This window comes from Amphiprion ocellaris, chromosome 24 (genome assembly GCF_022539595.1).
Source record: "Amphiprion ocellaris isolate individual 3 ecotype Okinawa chromosome 24, ASM2253959v1, whole genome shotgun sequence".
NCBI classification, from domain to species: domain Eukaryota; kingdom Metazoa; phylum Chordata; class Actinopteri; family Pomacentridae; genus Amphiprion; species Amphiprion ocellaris.
The window spans coordinates 15,113,616-15,138,532 of NC_072789.1; positions in this window are offsets into that span (position 1 = coordinate 15,113,616).

Consider the following 24,917-nt stretch of genomic DNA (forward strand, 5'->3'; position numbering starts at 1 on the left):
GGAGTGATCTGTTGTCTGTACCATCAACTGTGGAGAGTAGAGATAGAAAGAGAAAGAGAGAATGCGAGAAACTGACAGAGGGCAGCAGACAGAGAGAGCAGAACCAGTCCTCATTACAGCCAAATCCTGCTGGGGTTGAACAAACTGGGGCGATTTAAAGTTTAAAGTTTAAAGAATTTCCCTGTCTCTTTCTAGTGCTGTCTCTCTGTACTTTAATAACAAAGAAAGACACACATGCATACACCTTCAGTCAACACGCACCCACACACTCTATGCCCTATCTCTGGCCTGTGGGAACTCATTATCTTCCCAGACGAATGGTGCCACAGGTTGCCAAGTTGGTCTCCTCTCACCATGTCACTTTGTGATGTTGGGTTCAAATATATGGGTTGTGGAGACTCTCGGGTGGAAGGAGACGGAAAGACAAAATAACGGTTGACACATGAGGCTGGATTTGGTCTTTGGGGAATCAGATGGTGTGCCAGTAGAGGTTTTGTTGATTCATTTGTTGGGAAACTTCAACAGCATTAGGGCGTTATCTTCTTTAGATCTGGATCCATCGAAAAAGATCGTTAAAGTGTCGTTATTGGTACATAGGAGATTTACAGCTTTGCCGATGCTCTTTTATGGTTATAGCCAGGCTAGTGATAATGCTTGAACTGAAATCAAGTCATGCATGTTTCACTTGAAACCTGTTTTTTGTTTGTTTTTTGCCATAAAGGAACGATCAAGATTCTTGATTTCTTGACAGGATTTGTCTCTTTCCACTAATATCTTTTACCTTTTTTTAATGTGCTAGAAGAAGAGTGCTAGAAGAAGAGCAAAATAAGCAGTCAATGCCGTGACCGAGCATTTCTACTTTGAAACTGCAATGTGCAGAAGACAGTTTCAAAAACATGGACTCCTGAGGTTTCATGCGTAATAAACCAAAGTCAAATTGCAGGGTGAGACTTCCAGCATCATTATTGTTTTTCAAAATCAATTTCTGATTCAATGGATGAATTACCTCAATATTACAACTTGCCATCATGTGGCATACGCTCAAACAAAATAATGATAATTCTAATAATAACTGCCAAAGTTATCATCAATCTTTGAGTTATGACAGCTTCTAAAGAAATTAGGTTCAACCAACAAACTACGCAGAATTTGGGGAATTTGCTTTTCCTCTGCAATCAAAGGTATTTTTAATTACAACTCATTTGACGACTGGTAGCATAAACAGTGGGTAGATAATTTATAAACTAGTATGTTAAAAGGAGTTTGTAAGTTTCATGTACTACCATAATGATGAACAGATGTTTTAAGTCAAGAAACATTTAATTTAACTCAAATAAGTCAACAAAATTTATTTTGTTCGATATTTTAGGGGTCTTATTGTCACGGCCCCCTCCCCAGTCCCTGCATCTGCCCCCACCTGACCTCCTATGGCCTCCTCTTTCCTTCCTCTCGCCCTCCTTTGTTGCTCTCCCTCTTTATTTCTGCCTTTCCTTGTTCTTCCCTCTCCTGTCCTGTCTCTCGCTCCGTTGTGCCGCTGTCTGCAGCGGCTGCAACTAATCAGCCTTCAGCTCATCAGCAGAACTCCGGGCAGCTGCAGCGCAGTACACCTGTCTCATCTCCTCCTCCATAAAAGCCAGCTCCTCACTCCACTCCCTGCCACGTTATTGCTTCTGCTATTCTGCTGGCCACACTGTCCAGAGCTGCTCTGTCCTGCCTTCCATGCCATTCCTGCCCCGCCTGCAAGACTCCAACACTCACCTCTAGAAGAGGTTAATCTGGTCCTGCCTGCCTCGGCCCTGTCTTCACTGCCCAGCCTCAGTACCCCCTGCTTCTTTCTCCAAAGGATCGGCTCCCACCAGGCCAGTTCCCGGACTGCCACTGCTGCTCCCTGCCGCTCACCTACCCCAGCGGTGGGCACCCATGGACCACCAGTCTCCAGGAGCCTGTCCACCCCTCACCCAGCCTGGTAGTGAGCTTGAGTTAGTTTCTCCACTTATCTTTCCTTAGTTTAAATCCTGACTTTCTGTTTATTTAGAATAATTAGGTTTTTAGTTAGAATTCCCTCCTTGTTTCATTCATTGATTTGGTTAAACTACACTGTTAATAAAATCCTTGTTAAAACTTCACTGGTCCCTGCTGTGTCTGAGTACTCTCTGCTTGGGTTCAAACTCTGCACCCTGACACCTATTTGTGTTTTCATTCATATAGTAGCTTTTTAGAAAATAATCCACTCAACATAATTTTGTCCGATAAACATTGTTTTATTTTAAAATGTAGTTCTTTTTGAAAACAAATTTGTGTTGAAATTGAATACAAAATTAAGATGATGCAGCTACAATGTTGTTATGCCCTCATCAAAATATTGTTTGGATGTTACAAGTTTTATCTAAATCAATGACTTAGAATATTATATCTTTACTTTTTACCATGCATTTTAGTAACTAGTAGGAATAGGTAACCTGGTAACCTTTTCAGAGCATAGACTTGTTTTACAATGTTCGAACAGAGTTATAGGTGAGCTGGTACGTTCGAGCTGCAGCGAGTGACAAAGGATAAGGTTGACAGAGACTGGAACTTCATATGTCTGCAGTTTCTAATGGAGGGAACAGTAGTGGAGTTACATCATAGCCATTTTAAAGCATGACGGTATTATTTCAATGGGAATAACATTTAAGTGTCTACATTCAATACACAAGGATGAGTTTTTAGGGGTTTATCAATGACCAAAGTGGGCAAAATCACTAAATGATTGTGACTCTGAAAATGACTAAAAACAATGGTATTTTCACTGAAATTTGCCAGATGATGCTTCAGATTTTAAGCTCTATGCTGGGGTTTTACACTGACTTAAGTATTTAAGAGGCAAAACACAAATAGTCAGATGTGTAAGATATTTGCAGTGCAGCTACAATCATGATCTTGTTTTAAAAATTGAAATATACATTGCTTTCCAATTTACAGTGAAAATGTAAGCCACCAATGCTCTACAAGGTGCTTTAATGTAACCTGTGGTCTCTGAAAAAAGCAGGAGCAGCCACGGTTTCATTTTTATTTTCTTCTGGTGAGACACAACCCATGACACAAAGAGAACTATCATCCTCCAAAATTTTACTTTTGGACTATGTCCAAAAAAGGCACTTTGTGTCTTGAGATTCACATCACCTTTACTTGAGAATCTATAATATGAATGACAGATAAACGTGGCTGTCTGAGGAGCAGCAGCAAGCATCAATGTGGTGACCTGGATGGAGGTTAGCAGGTCATCCACTCACCGCTGACCAGATGATCTACGTGCAAGCTCACAGAAATAGGTCTGGCATAAACTAAATCCAATAGGAATATTGCTTTTTATTGATTTTTTTTATCCACCTTGGGATAATCCACATATCTCTGGGAATAGATGGGTGTGTGTGTGTGTGTGTGTGTGTGTGTGTGTGTGTGTGTGTGTGTGTGTGTGTGTGTGTGTGTGTGTGTGTGTGTGTGTGTGTGTGTGTGCGTGTGCATAAACACATGATGGATAAAACTACTGATTGGTCGTTACAGTAGGTGTGGACTAATGCCTTCATCACAGGAGTGAATAGAGACGTAACTCTCCTCTGACGTATGGGAGACATAATACAGTATAAGACTATAACTTAGAGTGAGAGTGTTATTATTATTGTGCCAGGGCTTGCGCGACCAGCCGTTGCTGAGGGAGATAGAAGAGAGTTATTTGTTAAATGCTACCACGACTGTACCAAGTCCTTAATTGGATTTCTTCTCTTGCTGAAAATGTCCCCTTTACTTTTTTTACGGGAATGACCTCTGAAGCTGTCACACATACACACACACACACATATAGACACACAATTAAACACTTATTCGGGTGTAGATATGTACATTTTAAGAATGTGCAAAAATATCCTCTCATCACTTCTAAGTTTATTTTTAGCTATCTGTCATGTACACACATATATGGGGTGGGGGCGGGGAGGTTAGCTGGAGTCTATCACTGTTGACTTAGGGCGAAGGCAGGGGACACCCTGGACAGGTCACCAGTCTATCACAGGGGTACACAGAGAGAAAAACAAGCACATTCACACCTATGGACAATTTAGAATCACCAATCAACCTCAGCATGTCTTTGGACTGTGGGAGGAAGCTGGAGTACCTGGAGAAGACTCATGCATGTGCAGGGAGAACATACAAACTCCACGTGGAAAGATCCCAAGCCCCAGCCGGGACATGAACAGGGGTTCTTCGAGCTGCAAGGCGATGGTGCTAACCACCAAGCCACTGTGCAGCCTCTTCCAGAAATGGATTTTTTTTTAGTTTTCTTCAAATGAAACTCTGTAGGCATCTTTAGGGCCATTATAATCAGGGTCAAAACGTCATGACAATAATAATATTAGTAAATTCAATAGTTTTTTCATAACTGTCCTTGAGCACTGAGTAACTTAGGTGAAATATCTTGGTTGGTTAAGTTTTCCAATGGAATGGTGCATCACATATGGGTAGTTCAAGGAATGTCGGGAAATTGAAAACTTGACGATTCTTTCTGTTTTCATTGTCGGCCCGCTGCTGCAGGCTCCAGATAATGCCCCCCCCCACCTGCTCGAGCACTTGTCTGCCCCTCGTCTTCCTGGATCCTCCAGTTCATAGCAGTTATCCGCTACGCTGCACACCACAAGCCTGCCACCTCTCCACCTCCTCCTGCCCATTTGGAAATCCCTCACCTGGCCCACTACCACCACTTCCTCCTTCCCTCTGACGTCTCACACCCAGCCTGTCCCCGCAGTCTCCAGCCACCATGTCCCTCACCAGCTGCACACCAGTCTTCTCCGCTGTTCCAGCTAGTCCTATCTCAGCCAGAAGCCTCTCCGGTTCTCCTGGTCCCAGTTCCCTCAGTTTCTGTCGGCTAAGTCCCAGTCCTGGCATTCCAGACTAGAATAGCCTCGCATTCCAAAGTATAGTATTCTGAGTTATCTTGCTCATACTATCTTTGTAGTTCCAGGTTAATATTTTCATCAAAGTATTGTGTAATCCGAGTTTCTCTTGTCCAGTGAGCATAGTCGCTCTTCTGTACTTACAGTTCTCGTATTTATAGTCTTGAACTATTACTTGTAGAATTATCCTCAGGTTTTTATTGTTCTGAGTGCACTCCTGAATCTGTATTCCTAGTTGGTTCTTAGTGAGTGCAAACACTCTTCTGGATTCGTCATTCCTATTATTCTCGCTTGGTCGAGTTCTGTATTGTTATACTTGCCTGCCTAGGTATTACCTTCCGTGGGCTGGTTTGTTCCCGTACACAGTTAAAGCCGAAATTCCCAGCCAGCCCACCAGGGGCTCTCCTGAGTTATTCTTAGTTTTCATTACCTGTTTTCGTATACCTTTTCCAGTTAGCTTTGTAGTCCTAAGTTTCTGTATTCTTTTTTGCAAATGAAAGTCTTTGTTTTACAGTACCGTTCTCCATCTCTTTTCCTGCGCTTGAGCCTCAAAGAAATTGTAACATTCATAGTTTCTTTCTCTAATGAATGGGGAATTTTTTAAACATGTCTTTCAAACCCGAATTTTGGAATACAAAGGGTTAACAACACTTTTGCATAGCTGGTTTAAGCAGGCCTTGACCCTAAGAAAACAAGAATTGTGTGACCTTGACACAATTCAATTAAAGTTTGGAGCATCCATCTCATTTTACGAAATTACAGTATTCCAGCCAATATATTGGATAATGATCATTTAAATTTCCACCATGGATTCCATCCATGCTGAAATGACTTTGAAGTAATATTTAAATTTGTAATCTAGGCTAATTGCGTGGTTGTAACTTTTGTTCTGCACTCTGCCTGTGGTATTTTCAGGATGGTGGCCTTATGCTGAGGATGTCACATGAGGTCATCCTCATGTGACATCCTCAGCATAGGGCCTTCTTATTGACCCGAATTTATTTGTTTTGTTTATGTGTAAAAAAAAAATAAATAAAAAAATTCTTTAAAGAAATAGCAGGTTTTGACCTGAGGAAATCAGCATAATGCCATAAGCAAGCACTTTAAGCTGTGCGCATTTGCATCATGCTGCTAAAGCTTACAAAAGGCCACAGGAACAGATATTGAGGTTGAGCTGTCACGCAGCGGAAATGGAGGCCACAGGGCCTCATGTTTCAATCTAAGTTTTTCTTTTTTTTTGTATACGTTGTATTACGTTTTTTAATTTAAAAAAAGCTGAAATGCAAAAGTGCGTCTATCTTAAAATCATTTTCTGTAAACCCACAGAGCTGTTAAGGTTAATTTTGTAGATATATATGAATAGGAACAAAACAGTATGGGTGCACGCATAAGTGATGGACAGGAATAATGAGAAAATAGAAAGTATGGATATGTGGATTGGCCAGCAATCCATTCAACATGATGTTGCCTTCAAGCTGGATTACATAGATCCTGTTGGCGAGTTCAATATCAAAAGTGGAAAGAAAATAACAATGAATCTCTCTTTTCATTGAGGGACAATATTCAAGCCTTTCTCATGGTAATGTCATCATAGAGGTTTTCAGTTATTTTCTTTGACTTGAGTAGCAAATGCATATAATGCTAGCAGTAATAATGTTGCTGCTTAACAATCCCTGTCACTTCACTGACCTAGCTGTCATTACAAATTCATTTTGTGCAGCCAAACACTGTTCACTCTGATTGGAGATTACTTTAGTTTTTAGTGGAGTTTCCAAAGTTTTCAAAGCTTAATTTAGTGGAAAGTTGCATACAATGATGCATAAAATATTTGCATTTCTGTTTGCTGAAATCATGGAACCATTAAAAACATTTGAATATCTCACTTGGTGTAAACATCCTATGGCTTTAATGAGGAGGTGGAAAGAGGTTATGGGAATTTCACACAAAATTGTCAAAGTGTGAAATAAGATGATTTAACAACCTTAAAGCTGTCCATAGTGCTTGTTTTTTTTTCTCACATAAATGCCTGTTGAGGATTGTTTTGGGTGTACGAAATCTATGCGAGCATTAGGTGCTTGCAAGCTGGAGAAAAACATATTTGTGTTGTCTGTTCATTTTGTCTAGTGTTTTCTCACAACACTGAAACTGTTCATGTATCAAACTGCTGCAGGCAATTTAAAATTCAACTGCATTTTGCTGCAGTACAGTTACACAAACTGTTAGGAGTTTCATTCATTCTTCACATGCAAAATCAAGGCTTACGTCAAAAAATAAAACCCAAAAATTGCACAAAAACAATCAGTACTCTCATCTAAAGCACATCTGCCGACTTTAATTGTTTGTTTATGCTATTTTACTTGCTCCATGTCATCATTCTGGAAACAAACCTGTCCACGTGTTTACAAATGGCAGAGCTCAGAATAATCCTCATTCACACCCACACACACTGCCTTCATACATTTTTTTTGTCACTCATTTAATAACTGCTCCTGTATGCAGGCCTTAAAACTCCCACACATGTGATGTATATATGATCACCATGTCTGGGGGGTTTTTTGTTAGTTTTTTTGTTTTTTATAGGAAGCAGCTTGTTTCATATAGGTGGAATTTGTGTAACAGCTGCAGGATGCACCAAATCTTGAAGATGCGTAAGGAAACCACAGGTGTTGTTTTCCTAATTAGACTTAATTAATGCTAACAAGCATATCAATGAGGAATCGTGTGTTGGCAGTGTTTAATTATTGAATGAATAAATAAAGTGAAACATGAAGTCATTGTATTGTTGACTGTTTATATGTGGCCAACATAGATCCAGCAAATGTGTTAATTTACATACATGATAAGAAAATTGCAATTGTATAGCTATTAGCATCTAAATGGCATCGTTCACCATTTACCCTATTGAGGCAACAGTCAAACCTCTCTGAGGGCACAAGAAATAAGCTCTTTACATGCCGTTAAAGCAGGTTTTGAATGATTTAATGCAGTTTTGTGTGGCAAATTTCAACAACAACTCGAGGAGAAATGAATGCAACAAAGAATGATAACATCTCAACAGGAAATAAATGGTAGCTGTTTTCACCTCAAATTATTATTCCCTCCATATTTTTTTCTCTTCTCTCTCTTTCTCTGTGAGTGAAAGGCAGAATGTCAAATTTAATATTCACAACGAGCTTCTTGCCAGTCCCCCAGAGTTCTCTGGTGCCAGATGACGAGCAGGCTGTCAGGGGTCACCCAGCAACCCGGTCACTCTAAACACTCGTCGGTCCTCTGCGGAAGTGACCTAATAACTGTGCCAGGCCCTCGCTGCTCCCTGCCATCTCTGTCCCCATCGCCCGCTCAGCAGTAACCGATCGTGATCTCGCCCCCGCCGCCATTGAGAATTATGGCCCCTCCCTCTCACTGCTCCTGCCTCAAGGAATCTGCTCTTCTCAGATCCGCTCAACAGTTTTACGAGTTGAAGTATTATGAGCTTCAACTTTTTTCCCCTTTTCTATCCTCCTCTTCCTCTGCTTTTTATTCTAACAGACGTTTCTGCAGACAGCTTTCTCAGCTCATTTCCATCAGACGCCCTACAGGGAATCACTGAGTGTGAAGTTGTGTCTATCCCTAGCCGCCGCACAACTTCTGTACCCATAAAGCAAATAAAAATGTACTTTAGTGATTTGTCAACTTCTGTCCTCAGGGAGATATAATGTGAAGATGGGCTATCCTTGAAATCTATTGTTTGGAGATGCAGCGTGAGCCATCTTTCAAAAGTGCGCAGTGCTACTCGTGTATTTTTTGTTTGTTTATCCCTGTGATATGAACTGTTAAGCTGTTACTAGTCATGTGTGCACTGCAGACAACTCATCCATATGCTTACAGCTACCATCATATCACATGATGAATATCAACAACCACAACCCCATGTATTCTTTTTATTTTCATTTCTTTAGTTGTTCAAACATGATTCCACCTCTATCTTTATTGTTCTCCTCTCCCGCCTTAAATTGCTTTCAACATGTACCCGGATGAAAGGCTGCTTCTCATGACCTCTTCTTATCTTCCATCCATTCCTACTCTCCCACCCCTCCTTCCCATTCACACCCAGCCCCTTACCGTCAGACCAGAATACCACATGCTGCTCCCCCTTCGTCCCTCACTGCTCTGACAGACAGCAACAATAGAGGCAGCAGAGCCAAAATGGCAGCTGCCCCCCCTGTCTGGCCCATCCCCAGGGGGGCCAGTTGCATATCTGCCCAGCCAATCTTAATGCACGTCTTCCGCAACAAATTGGCCAGTTTACTTAAGAGTCTGCTGTGGCCCATGAATATTTGATGTGGTCAGGGCTGTGGAGTGGAGGGATACAATGACAGGGTCTTATCTTATTTAGCCAGACAGAGGAGGTCGGTTCCTGGTCCGACCCAGAACACTCCAGTGCTCTCCTGAGATCTGGAAGAGCCCATTCCAGGAGAAGGAGACACTCCAAAAACATTTGTTTTCATTTGTCTGCACTTTTGAAGTGTAAAAAGGCCAGATCTTGAAATTGTACCAATCACTGCTGTTGGATGAAAACCAGGCAGAATGCTGTTTTTTCTCTCCCTGTGACAGACATTTGAGAAATCATACAATGGGCTTTTAACACGTTTAATGGACCCAAGAGTGATGTAACACACCCCAGCATGCTCATTGGACTCCACAAAATAAAAATGTCAATTTCAATCCAAATAACAAAATAAAAACATGTTCACAATACCGAAGGTGTGCAGTGCCAAAAGCAGCCCATGTTACATCTGCTCTTGAAGATGAGGAGTTCTGACCGTCAAAGCTGAAAGACATTGTTTGAGAAGAAATGTGAGTAGAACCATGTGAAATATGTTATTTCTCTGTGATAAAATCCACACAATGTGGCAGCGATGGCAGCTAAAGGAAACAGAGTAAGGATAGTTTTCCCAATTATCCCTTCCCCCTCTTCTCTCTCTGTGCCTTCTCACTGTCCCTCTGGGCTTAGGCTAGCTGTGTGATTTAAAAAAGGCCTCTCATATTGCCTTGGCTGTGATGGCTGGTAATACTGTAGCCTCCAAATCAATGGAGCCTGTCCTAGATTTCGCTGCGGTCTCAACTCTCACTCTATAAAGGGATCTGGAGGGCACTCTATATTTTTATTACCTGCAGAGAGAAATGGAGAGGCTGGGACCTGGATCTCATTTCACACACACACACGCACACGCACACGCACACGCACACGCACACGCACACACACACACACACACACACACACAGAAATTCATGTATGTACACAGCTGCATGTTCCAAAGCATACAGGCTCAAAGGCAGGCTTGCATGCATGCAAACATATAAAAATCACACATGCATGACCACACAGACAAATACAGACACAGGCGAGCACTCAAGCGTACACAGATACATAAAATGTCCACCTACTGTACCCAAAACCCCTTCTGGCTCGGAAAAAGGGACCCCAGCAGAGACTGTCTCTCTTCATTACGAGCTAAACACATTTATACACACACACACACACACACACACACACACACACACACACACACACACACACACACACACACACACACACACACACACACATAAGGGCATGATGCAAATGCCACAGTGGGTTACTCTGACTACTCTGCTGACTGTGCACACTGGGAAGCTGCAGCAGGAAAGGTTGCATCCAGCTTCTAGAGTAAAGACAGGATGAGAGAGGAGAAAAACTAAAAAACTGAAATGAGATGTACTGGATGTTGTGTGAGAGCTCAGCAAGAGGCAATCCCAACACTAAAAATCCATTTTTATTTTCATCAATAACAAACTTGAAGGAACAAATTCACATGACTGTGGGCTTTCATGTGTTGTGAAGAAATACATATTTCAAACGCACAACATACATTTTTGCTGTTTCAGAACCATTTCAAAGTCTACACAGATTGGTAGTATATGATAGTATTACTTTCATATTTTTCAAATTCTGTTTGAAAATTATACTGATATGGCAATATTAAAAGTTGTCCTCTTACTCTGTGTAAAAATACATTTAAACTTCAGCTGAGGCCTGCTAATTTCAGTAGTATGCTCCTCAGTATTAATATTAGTAGTATCATCTTTATTTTTTGCTTGCCTGGCTGGTAGTATGTGGTGCTCAATTAATCCAGTGGCAGCATCCAAGACCGATGTGTGGCTGAAAAACTGAACAATTCCTACAACTAGGGCACAAGTCTGCAAGAATAGTGAAGAGGAGCAACAAAGGAGGAGCATACCTTAAATGGTGGGGAAAATATTTGATGAGGGACAATGGCTTTGCCTTAAACAAAGCACGGATTTATCATAGTAATCAAGGATTGTTATGTTATTAAGTAATGATGAGAGGATGATGCTCACTGAGATAAAAAATCATCTATGACATCACCCACAGGTTTCCTGAAGAACAATTTTAAATGTCACAGTGTGGTGACTTCAGCCATTACTATCCTGGCAGTGCCTTACTTTCCCTAACTCCTTTAATTCAAAATGAAATGAAAAGATCTAGCTTGAGTGGAGCTGTCATCAATTATCCATACCTTATGCCTTTATTCTAGAATCTGTAGTAGAAAGCAATTGGACTTCTCTTTTAGGTCTCTCATCCAAATGGTTTCTTCAGTTCTGTAACTGAACTGAAGAACTGAACTGAATCAGGACCAAAGACGCCTCTTGGATGAGTGGTAAAATGTCTTCAAGAGCCTAAAAAAGAGTTGCTTTTCACTGAAGCTGCTAAGATTATCATGACCTGGATGACTGAGAATCTACACATACATTTGAGGCTTAATTTTAATTTACAATTTACGGTGCTGTGAAAAAGTGTTCCTCCTTATTCTATTTTTGCACATTTCTCATGTTCCAGATCATCAAACTAATGTTTATATTCATTTAATATTGGACATAGATAGCCCACAAACACAAAATAAAGTTTTTCAATGATGATTTAACAAAGATTTATTGAAAATCTATGTCATCCCTGTGAAAAATTAATTGCCCCCTAAATCTAATAAGTGGTTGGTTCACACTGTGGCAGGAAGAACTGCAGCTAAACATTTGCAATAGCTTGTGATCAGTATTTTAGATCCCCATGGAGGAATTTTGAAACACTCTTAATATAATTTTAGTGCAGCCTCATTAGTTTTTGAGCATAAACTGCCCTGTAAAGGTCTTGCCACAGCATCTCAATTGGATTCAAGTCCAGACTTTGACTCCATCACTCCAAAACCTTAATTTAGTTCTTTTTAAGCCATTCAGAGGTGGACCTGCTTGTGTGCTTTGGGTCACTGTCATGCTGTTTAACCCATTTATGCTTGAGCTTTAGGTCTTGAACTGATGGGCACATATCTTCCAGGAGGATTTTCTGATAGAGAATTTATGACTTCATCAATTATGATAAGTCGTCCAGGTAATGTGGAAGCAAAGCAGGCCAAAACTCTCACGCCACCACCACCATGTTTAATTGTTGGTGTCATGCTCTTCTTGTGGAATGCAGTATTAGCTTTATGGCAGATGTAACTGGACCTATATCCTCCAAAAAGTTACGACTTTTGTCATGCCAAAAGCCTTGGGGTTCGTCCAGATATTGTGTTTTTTCTGTTTATTTAGTTTTTTTGTAAATGCCAGACAAGCCTTTATCTTTTTGGTCAAGAGAGGTTGCAGCTCTCCCACTGATGCCATTCTTGCCCTGCATCCTGGGCATTATTGTGGAATAATGCAGCCACGACGAGGCACAGGCCAGTGTCTTAACTGTGTCAGTTCCAAGCCTGGATAGATGCAGAGGGTTGTGTCAGGAAGAGCATCCTTTTATTAGAAATGTTCTGGAGGTCAAAAGAGTGTCAGACAGAGTGATGAGTCTAGAGCTAGAAATTAAAGGTGCGCTGTTCATTATTGTTAGTGGTTATGCCCCATGGGTAGGATGTGAGCTAGAAGAGAAGGAGAAATTCTGGAGGGAGTTTGATGAAGTGATAGAGTATTCCCCAAAGTGAAAGAGTGGTGATTGGTGCAGACTTCAATGGAAAAACAAAGGGCGTATGATTACTTTTATGCTAGGGTGTACAGTAAGGAGGGAGGGATTGATTTATACAGATTGGCGAGGCAGAGAGATAGAGATGGGAAGATGGTAAGAGTACTTTGAAGCGTTGATGAATGAGGAAAATGAGAGAGAACAAAGAGTAGAAGAGGTGACTGATGTGGACCAGGAAGTAGCAAAGATAAGTAAGGATGAAGTGAGGAGGAAATTGATGAGGATGAAGAGTGGAAAGGTAGTTGGTCCTGATGATACACTTGTGGAGGTATGGAAGTGTCTAGAAGAAGTGGCAGTGGAGTTTCTGGCTAGGTTGTTCAACAAGATCTTAGAGAGTGAGAAGATGCACGAGGAATGGAGGAGGAGAAGTGTGTTGGTGCCAATTTTTAAGAACAATGGAGATGTACAGAGTTGTGACAACTCCAGAGGAATAACGTTGATGAGCCATACAGTGAAGTTATGAGGAAGAGTAATGGATGCTAGACTAAGGACAGAAGTGAGCATTTGTGAGTAGGAAGTTTCATGCCAAGAAAGAGTACTACAGATGAAGTATTTGCTTTGAGAATGTAGATAGAGAAGCACAGAGAAGGTCAGAGGGAACTGCATTGTGTCTGTAGACCTAGAGAAAGCATGCAATAGGGTGCTGAGAGAGGAACTGTGGTACTGCATGAGGAAGTCTGGACTGGCAGAGAAGTGTTAGTGATATGAGTGCTGTAAGACAGAGGTGAGATGTGCTGTTGGTGTGACAGAGGAATTCAAGGTGTAGGTGGGACTGCATCATTCTAACAAGAAGGCCTCTCTGAGCCCTTCTTGTTTGCTATGGTGATGGACAGGCTGACAGATGATGTTAGACAGGAAGCTCCATAGACTATGATGTTTGCAGATAACACTGCGATCTGCAGTGAGAGCAGTGAGCAGGTGGAGGAAAATCTAGAGAGGTGGAGGTATGCCCTGGAAAGGAGAGGAATGAAGTTTAGCTGCAGGAAGACAGAATACATACGTGTGAATGAGAGGGACCCAAGTGGAAGGGTGAGGTGAGATTAAAAAAAAAGGTGGAGGATTTTAAGTACTTTGAGTCAACAGTCTAGAGCAATGGAGAGTATGGAAAAGAAGTGAAGTAGAATGTGCAAGCAGGTTGGAACAGGTGGAAAAAATTGTTGAGTGTTATGTGAGACAAAAGAGTATCAGCAGGAATGAAAGGACAGGTGTAGAAAATGGTGGTGAGAGCAGCGATGTTGTTTTATGCTTGACGCGTCCGCGAGGCCTGCAGTTCTTTTGATGTCCACCTAGGGGGACCAACCCACTTTTGGAGTCAGCCTCAAGGGACAATTCAAGCAGTGTTCTGCAGTTCAACTTTATTTTTCTGCCCACAAAAGCGGCAAATACTTGGCGTATACTTGGCATATACATCACTTTTGCACTTTTGGCTGAGATGCTTTTTAAAATTCTGCAGACTCAACCTAATCGATGTATGACAGTTGTACACCGGCAAGTTAATGGTGTGTAGAGGCCCGACTTTGGAGTACCTTGTAGCGGTTTAACCAAATAACTTCTGAGTTGACTGTCAAACCCCTCAAAGATTAAATGTTTGCACCTGCTTATGTTTCACACAGTACAATAATTTACTAATAGACATACCAAGACAACAGATGATAAAACAAGGTAATATCCCACAAAACTAAGAAACGGAAAAAAACTTTTTAAAAATCACTACTGTCCATTTATCATAACAAAGGAGGATAAAGTCCACTCCTGGTTTTCTTAAATACTTCTTCAATGCAATTCAAATAACCAACTCAAATAATCCACTTCGGGTTTTCCAGTAATCCAACAACAACAAAAAAAATTCAGAACAAGGAATTCCACCCTCTGGTTTGTAGAGTTGACTGACTTGGCAATTTGTCACATATTGCTTGACATTCCAGGTCATTTTGGCCAGTAAACCAGATCCTCTGGTAGGATGCAAAATCACCTTCCCAATGGGAATTGGTGGAGCAATGTCAGTGAGCAATTTTGTGAGGCAACCTTACAACCTGGTAGACCATGTTCTCAAATATAGTGAAGGTAGTATTGATGTTCACCTGCACTTCCCCCTTTTCTACCATATTTTGATACATGGCTTGACATTCAAGGTCTTTCTGCTTGGCATTGCATACGGCCTCGATGGTAATAGGTAGATCTTTTGAGGAGTTTTGCATGGCAGACAGAACGGTGGCACAAATGGAGTTGTGACTGGATACATCATTATCACTTGGAGCGCTTGACAGGTCATCTGGAACTGTGTTGTATTTGTCTCTTCTGTACTCCACTGTGACGGTAAATTACTGAAGCCTGAGAGCCCATCGGATCAATCGGGTACTAGGTTTGGTGGTTTTGAATACCCACAGGAATGAGGAGTGATCTGTCACCATTGTAAAAAGGTGTCCCTCAAGATAAATGTGCCCCTTCTACACAGTCCATACCACTGCCAGACATTCCAACTCTGTGGAAGAATAGTTCTTTTGAGATGGGTTCAGACTACGACTGCCATAAGCCAGGAATTCCTCATTCCCAAGTTCCGTATGCTAAGCCAGTACAGCACCAAGACGTACAGCACCAAGGTGTACTTCACCGGCATCAGCATAAACTCAAAACAGAGAGGCTGAAGTTTGGAGGTCCCAGAACAGGAGGATTTACTGGGTACTTTTTTTTTTAGTGTCAAATGCAGTTTGGCATTGCAATGACAGAATTTAACTCCCCTTTCTTTTCAAGACATTGAGAGGTTCTGCAATTTGGGAGAAATTTGGTATGAAGCGATGGTACCATCCAATTAATTTTCATAGAATTTTTATTCATTATTACTGTTGTCAGATTCAAATTATTTCTGTGACCACTGTGGTTTTTTCTTTCATTAACCGAGGAGTACCAACAATTTTGTCCGTGTGTGTGTATATATATATATATATATATATATATATATATATATATATATATATATATATATATATATATATATATATATATATATATAGGACTTTTAAAGAACAAAAGGAAATCCATTCCGGATTTTCTTAAATACTTCTTGAATGCAGTTCAAATAATCAACTCAAATAATCCACTTCAGGTTTTCCATTAATCCAACAAAAATAAAAATCTGAAAAAAGAAGTTCTTTAAAACCGTTCATTCACCTTGAGGCAAAAATAATAATCCATACATGAACGGTGACATTCGGTTTCCAATTTTCCTGGGCAGAAGGATCCTGTCGATCACTGGCATGCCACCTATTGCTCTGGAGTCCAGATATGTGAACGTAGCTGTCCAGCTTAACAACAGCACAGAAATTGAGCTATTTTACTGGCTAGAGTGCCCACAGAGCGTGGAGGTGAGGTGAATGAACAGAACCATACATTTTTCCTTTGACGTTTAATATAATAAAATTTGGTGATCGCCACAACCTTACATTGTTGGCCTTTACGACAAACAGCCGAGTACAAGAACTGGCTTCCTTTCAGCAACAACAACAAAATGGAAACAAAACCTTGAATGAAAACTATCTATTGACAGTATCTGCACTAACCAGTCATGGGGAGCTCTCAGTCGAAGATAAACCCACACAAGTCATCACCAACGGTTCGAGAATGTTCGAGAATGAGCATGCTAAGAACGAAACAAAGTTATTGTCTAAACAAGGCAAACCTATATCTATCTATATCTATCTATATCTATCTATCTATCTATCTATCTATCTATCTCTCTCTCTCTCTATATAGTATATATATATATACATATATATATATATATATATATATATATATATATATATATATATATATATATATATATAGTATATATCACAACACATTAACTTGCCCAGCCCTACAATTTTTTAAAAGGTATCGTCAATAGAAAGATTTATACTAGTACAAAACTTTACAAAATTTCCTGTTAGTGTTACTAGCTCTGCCATAGTGTAGTAAAGAGAAAGGAACTACTGGTACCTTTTCGGATTATATAGGCATATGAGTAATGTATTGAAAACATCATCGAAAAATGTGGATCTATCCTTGAAAGTCAATCTCTTACAGTTACAGGCTGAAATTCATTTTACACACAGTTGCAGTGCATGGAAACCTCTGCCAGCTTGTCAGCCAAAGCTCCTCACCCCTGCGACATCAGCGGGTTAAAGGCGAATAGCACTTGTCTCCCCCCTGAGCCTCTGCATCCCATCCACCCAGCTGACTGCCAGCCAGCCAGCCATCCAGCAAATCTTCGTCAGCAGCTAATTAAATCTAACGCTATTCATTTGGCCCTAATGTGTTTTTAATTGCATTACAGGGCGGGTCATGGGGAGAGTGTGGGAAAGGGTGAGGAGGACAACACAGAGTGGGCCGTGAGGTTAGGGGACGAGGGAGGAGCTGCTGTTTGAAACGAGCATGAGCGTGGTAACCTTATTATTCTGTCCAAGTAGAGAAGGAAGAGCAGGGAGGGAGAAAATATTGAAGGCCGCAACAGAAGAGGAACGGATGAAGCTTTCATAATGATGCAATGAGTGTTTGTTTTTCAGGATTAAGAGTCAGCAGGATAAAGAGAAATTACACATTTGTAACCGGCGGGGGGAGACAGAGATGGAGGTCTAGAAGAGATGACACTTTGATGTGGTGATAAGAAAGTTACAGTATGTAGGTATGTTGTGGTATTTGTGAGTAAAATAAGAGCTGGAAAGAAAGATGGCACCAAGTGATAGCAATAGAAGGAAGAAAAGATCAGGAGAGCAAGAGGAGTGACAAGAATACGGATGGCAGAGAGAATAACTGAGGGTTTGGTGCAGCACTGAGAAATGTATGAGCTGTTCATTGTCAGAAGGAGAAGTCCTAAGGGGTTGGAAGATGCAGAAAAGCAGAAGCTGAACTATTGAGCTTTTAATAGTCTCACTTTTGAATTCTAAAACAAGAGAAAGAAAGAAAAAGGCGGTGTTTCACCATGACTTTTTTAACTTCTTGGCATAAAAGGTCCAACATTGGTATGCTCACTTGGTATTCCAGTCACTATGTCGAACAAGATTAAAAGGAGGGATTTTCAAAGAACGAGGTCAATGTTTAATTTTTTGTTGAATTGATAAATAAATTACAGTCGGATCGATGGCCTTTTAATCTGCAGCTGGTCTTGACAGGCAGCCCGGTCTTGCTCCCTCTTCCGCCCACTGTTTGCAGCCAGGGTTGGCTCCCTAATTATGAATGAAACTTGTGTCCAGCAGGCTGACCCTTCATCTCTAGTGCCTGACCCACTTTGAAGTTAAGCTTGTACATATTTAACTCAAATACACAGGGACTCACACAAATACTTGCATGCACAAAGTCAGCATGGCTTTCTCACAAAGATGAACACAAAAACAATCAGCAGAAATTTGCACAATAATGGTACCTTCTTCTTTTAAAGCTGCTACTGTGAACATTTTTAGATTTACAATAGCTTGAGTGTGTCATCCAAAAAAAGAGTGGTTCATAGTGATGCACCCACAGGGAATCTTCACCCAACTCCACAGTTCCTGTCTTGGAGGTCTTCAACTTTGTTTTAGTTTTTACATCCAGCTGCTTTAATGTTTTGGTTCACTTTCACCATTAAGCTTACGTCCATTTGCAGCAAGAAACTGTTTTCAGTGCAGAAACAATGCCTACAAGCAAGACGAGCAGAAAGATAAACCAAGCAACTTAGTAAGCAAAAAGTTTGTTGCACAAAAGTTGGTGGAGACCAAAACAAAACAAACAAGAGAGCAAATATTGAATGTATTTCAAATGAGGCCCGTATTATTCTGTATCTGCTAAATGCTAATATAGCAATTGTCTGCTGACATATTCACCATATCTACTTTTTAAGGCACAATAGGCTAACATGTCAGTGTTCAATTCAATTCAATTCAATTCAATTTTATTTATATAGCGCCAATTACAGTCAAATTGTCTCGAGACGCTTTACAGAACCCACATACCTGTGTTGTATTTTAAATAGCTTTCATTACCACACAAATAATGCAGTGTCGCTTCTGTTTGAGAGATACACAGGGGTGTTTCTTTGACAGTGGTGCCACCTGCATCATTGTTTGAGTTTTTCCATGTTAAAATAACAGAATAATAAGACCAGGAGAAGGATCATTGCTTTGGGTTAAAATACATATTTCTACAACATTAAGAGCATGTTACAAGGCAAATGTCTTGTTTTCTTGTTGCCTGGAAAAGAATAACAGCGCTGATACCAGCAGAGGACTCATAAGGATGTTTAAGTATTGTTAAAATTCTATCAAATCTCCATGTACATTTTAAAAAAAAAACACTAAATGGCACACAGCGTATTGAAATGTGACGCCTGACAATGCAGCCATATGTTAGAAGTGGGGTCTGTTGTCATGCCATCCAGTGGCCAAAAATGTATGAATGCAGCTTCAAATGCTTCATGTAAATTGTGTCTTAATAATGCCTACGCAGTTGGATTATTGGTCACAGAACACAATATATGTGCTTTCTTGAGTCAAAATGATGCTTAATTTTTTTGCTATAAAGCAATCCAGTGCTCCATGGCCCAGTAACCCACAGGACAGATGCAATGCAGAGGATTGTATGTGGTCCCTTTAAGATAAGATAAGATAAGATAAGATAAGATAAGATAAGATAAGTCCTTTATTACTCCCCAGGTCAGGGGAAATTTCCAGTGTTACAGCAGCAAACATCTCTCAGAGCAGCACTAACCATATGTACAGTAAAGATAATTATAATAACAATAATATATACAATATATACAAGCATTAAGAATGAAAAAATGAATAAATACAGTATTACTACACTATAAGTAACATCAGCATAAAGTGGCTTGTGGAATAAATGTAAATGTAAAAGTGCAGAAAATACCAGCAGTGCAAGGAATTGTTCTGCAGATTTTACCATGATTTAAGATGATATGAGTCCAGTTTATGTTAACATCAGCCAGTGATGCTGATGTTGTACAGTCTTACAACAGATGGCATGAAGGACCTGTGATAGCACTCCTTCTTGCAGGGTGGGTGTCTAAGTCTGCTGCTGAAGGAGCTGCTTAAAGACCCCACAGTGTCATGCAGTGGGTGAGAGGGATTGTCCATGATGGATTTGAGCTTTGCCAACATCCTCCTCTCACCCACCTCCTCTATGGAGTCCAGGGAACAGTCCAGGACAGAACTGGCCCTCCTGATCTGTTTATGCACAGTAAATAAACAATTCCATCAATTAATCAATGCAGTAATGATGTATTGATATTGAAAAGAAAATAACAGTGTTATTTGTTTTTGCCTACACAAGGTCTAAGCCAACAAGCAGTGTTGCTTGCCTGGAGCTACTGTGTGTTCCCTCTGCAGGTTTGTCTTACCTCTCACAGCTCACAGCCACCTATTGTTTTCAAAAACTCCATTAATGGGCACTGTTTCCTATTTCCTATTACACAGTGCACTGTTACATATTTCTTCCAGCTGTCAAAACAAAAACTTAAGGCAGAGTGGCAGGGAAACTTAAAGACGTGCATTGATTTCTTTCAGTAGAATGATGCTACTTTCAATACAAATGAAATGAATTTGACTTTATAGTACTTCACAGCTACATTTGGTGGAATTAAATAGGTCATCATCCATCAAGTGAGGAACTGCATTTTCTCCTTGGAATAACTGCTCTAATGCACTTTTGCGGCTGGAAATGTCTTTCTACCCCACGAGGTGCACTCATCCGTTCCTGTGTCAGGAATCGTCAGCAGACCTCCAGGGACCTTAAAAATGAGTGGGCACTGTCGAGAAATGTGACTGTTTGGCAAGAACAATTCAAAACCCACTTCTTGAAGCTGGTCTGAAGTCACACAGGTCACGGAAGAAGCCCTTTATCAACAAAAGGCATAGGAAAGCCCGGTTACTCTTTGCTGGGGATCACAAGGATTGCACTGTTGATGGTTGGACTTCAGTGATTAATCTAATTTTCAGTTGATGCCCACTCCAGCCAACTTACTGCTTTGGAGGAAGCCTGGAGATCCTGCAAACCAGTGTGTCTTGCCCCTGCAGTAGAACATGAGGGTGGATCTGTGACAATCTGGAGTTGTTTCAGTATGGGTGGAACAGGGCAAATGCAATTGTGTGAAGGGCCAATGAACCAGGTCATGTACAGGGCTACTCTTGAAAACAGTCTTCCTCCATCAGCTGGAAAACTCTTTCCTACCTCGAATGACTGGATTTTCCAACAAGACAATGCCCCTTGCCATACGACAATATCAGTTAAAGCCTGAACGGAGAACCAGAACATTGGAACCATGCCTTGGCCTGCTCAATCACCAGATCTAAATCCAATTTGAAAACCTGTGGAAAATCATCAAATGCAAAATGGAGAACCACAAGGCCAAAAACAAAGCAAATTTGTTTGAATTAGTGCAACAGGAATGGGCTGCTGTGATAGTAGAATGTCAGAAGCTAGTGGAGAGCATGCCAAGACGCATGGATGCAGTCATCAAAAACAATGGTTATGCAATCAAATACTAACTCCTGTGTGTATCATGTGACTAAAACAGAGAGAAAACAAAGCATGGAATACCTAAAAGCATTGTTTTTGGCAGTACAATGCCATAGCTATTGATGTAAGAACTAAGGTGATTTTGGTTATTATCAAGAAAACCATGGAAAATGGTTAGATATCAGCTCTTAAATTAAACTCTTTAGAGCTATTTTTGTTGTTATCATTTGTCGCATACTAAGGAGCAGAACATTCCAGAGCAACACACAAAGATCCAAAGACCCTTTTCCAAAGCTGTAAATTTGGTAAGACACCATTTTAGAGGACAACTAACCTAAAATTCACCTCCAAATGGAACATCTGCTGATGTGATGTTTACTACTGAAGGACCACTCATGGCTCTCTTGGAGACAACAGGATGTCTCCTACCTCCACTAGAATCTGATAAGGGTCATAAAATGTCAATTGTGAGGAAAATCATACCTCTGCTCTTAGGAAATATGCAGACACGTTTATATATTAATACATTTATGCTTTATTAAAATGAAATTTTATTTTAGCCTGATCTGTTGAACTGTGTGATAATTGTTGTTGTGACCCTGATACTGACTAAAGAGTGAATTGTTTGAGATGTATCAGGCTGAGCTTGCATTCCAGAGATAAAGAGGACCTTGGAATGAAAGTGGAGATGACTGAGACTGCGCTTCCCCGGCAATCAAAAGGAGAGAAACGAGGAGTGTAACGGGGGGAGCCGCTGGGGAGGGAGATTTCTTGTATATGTATTCGTGAAGACACTGAGACTGCCTCAGTGCAGGTGTAACCCATTGCATGTACTCCTTGCTGCAAGTAAACCATTAGAAAGACTTTAAAGCCTCACTGAGTTTTGATTTTGTGTTGGGAAATTTTGTGGTACGAACTAAATGCTGAATGAATCCACTCCTTCTGGGTTTGTTTACATCTGTCAACCTTGTGGCTTCGGTCGGGGAGGAGGTCTCGCGAAAGTGACCGATTCCGGCTCCGCATCACTGCTCGTGCGGCTGACCGGTGGTGCACACAATAGCTTGAAGAAAATATGTTTTGGTCTCACTTCGCCCCTTTTATCTCCCCAGGGAATTTCCACAGCTGTTTCTCATCTTGGTTTATATTCACCCCAAAGCAAATGCACCTGCAGCAACAGATCATATTAAGAACACATTACACAAATTTCAACTGATATCCCCAGATGCTCCCAAATTCATCATGGGAGACTTCAATCAATGCTCAGTTGAAAAATCTTTGAAAGGATATCACCAGTACGTCAGCTGTCCTACCCACTGGGGGAAAATATCGGATAAATGTTTTGGTTCAGTCCCAGATGCCTATCCCTCCACCCACTCAGTTCCGCTGATCATGACACCATTCTGCTTGCTCCTGCCTACTTACCTGTGGTGAAGAATAGAATAGAATAGAATAGAATAGAATAGAATAGAATAGAATAACCACTTTATTGTCAACCAGAACCTACACTAGTTGGTGCAAATTATGACTGAAATTCTGATGCAACAAGCTTGCCATCGGACTGATAAATACAAAAACAAACAAAAACAATTTTCTAAATAAAAACTATTCCAATATATACATGGAAATAACTATATATATATATATATATATATATATATATATATATATATATATATATATATATATATATATATATATATATATGTATATATATATATATATATATATAAAATTTTATATATATATAAATTTATATTTATTTTTATATATATATATATATATATATATATATATATATATAAATGTATATATAAATATACACACACACACACACACACACACAGATATATACACTATATTGCCAGAAGTATTCACTCACCCATCCAAATAATCAGAATCAGGTGTTCCAATCACTTTCATGGCCACAGGTGTATAAAATAGAGCCCCTAGGCATGCAGACTGCTTTTACAAACATTTGTGAAAGAATGGGTCGCTCTCAGGAGCTCAGTGAATTCCAGCGTTGAAATGTGATAGGATGCCACCTGTGCAACAAATCCAGTTGTGACATTTCCTCGCTCCTAAATATTCCACAGTCAACTGTCAGCTGTATTATAAGAAAGTGGAAGTGTGTGGAAGTGGGAATGACAGCAACTCAGCCACGAAGTGGTAGGCCACATAAACTGACGGAGCGGGGTCAGCGGATGCTGAGGCACATAGTGCGAAGAGGTCGCCAACCTTCTGCAGAGTCAGTCGCTACAGACCTTCAAACCTCATGTGGCCTTCAGATTAGCTCAAGAACAGCGCACGGAGAGCTTCATGGAATGGGTTTCCATGGCCCAGTAGCTGCATCCAAGCCATACATCACCAAGTGCAATGCAAAGCGTCAGATGCAGTGGTGTAAAGCATGCCGCCACTGGAGTGAAGATGCGTTCTCTGGAGTGACAAATGGCGCTTCTCCATCTGGCAATCTGATGGACGAGTCTGGGTTTGGCAGTTGCCAGGAGAACGATACTTGTCGAACTACACTGTGCCAAGTGTAAAGTTTGGTGGAGGGGGGATTATGGTGTGGGGTTGTTTTTCAGGAGCTGGGCTTGGCCCCTTAGTTCCAGTGAAAGGAACTCTGAATGCTTCAGCATACCAAAACTACCCAACTTTGTGGGAACAGTTTGGAGCTGGCCCCTTCCTCTTCCAACATGACTGTGCACCAGTGCACAAAGCAAGGTCCATAAAGACATGGATGACAGAGTCTGGTGTGGATGAACTTGACTGGCCTGCACATAGTCCTGACCTCAACCTGATAGAACACCTTTGGGATGAATTACAGCGGAGACTGAGAGCCAGGCCTTCTCGTCCAACATCAGTGTGTGACCTCACAAATGCGCTTCGAGAAGAATGGTCAAAAATTCCCATAAACACACTCCTAAACCCTGTGGACAGCCTTCCCAGAAGAGTTGAAGCTGTTATAGCTGCAAAGGGTGGACCGATGTCATATTGAACCCTATGGATTAGGAATGGGATGTCACTTACGTTCATATGCGAGTCAAGGCAGGTGAGTGAATACTTTTGGCAATATAGTGTATATATATATATATATATATATATATATATATATATATATATATATATATATATATATATATATATATATATATATAGACACACACACACACACTCACCTGTAAACATACACATCCACACATTTGTTTTACAGTGAAGATCTAGCATCAATATTGCACGTACACTGAAAAAAGTAGCAGCAGTTACGTTTTCACAGTGACTATGGGTGCCCCTGCCCAGAAGGATTATTTTGAGTTCAAGAGTCTGATGGCTTGGGGGACGAAACTGGTACAGAACCTGGCTGTTCTCGTTCTGATGCTACAGAACCTCCTCCCAGAGGGGAGCAGGGAGAACAGTCCATGGTGGAGGTGTGTGGAGTCTTTGATAATGTTGGGGGCTCTGGTGAG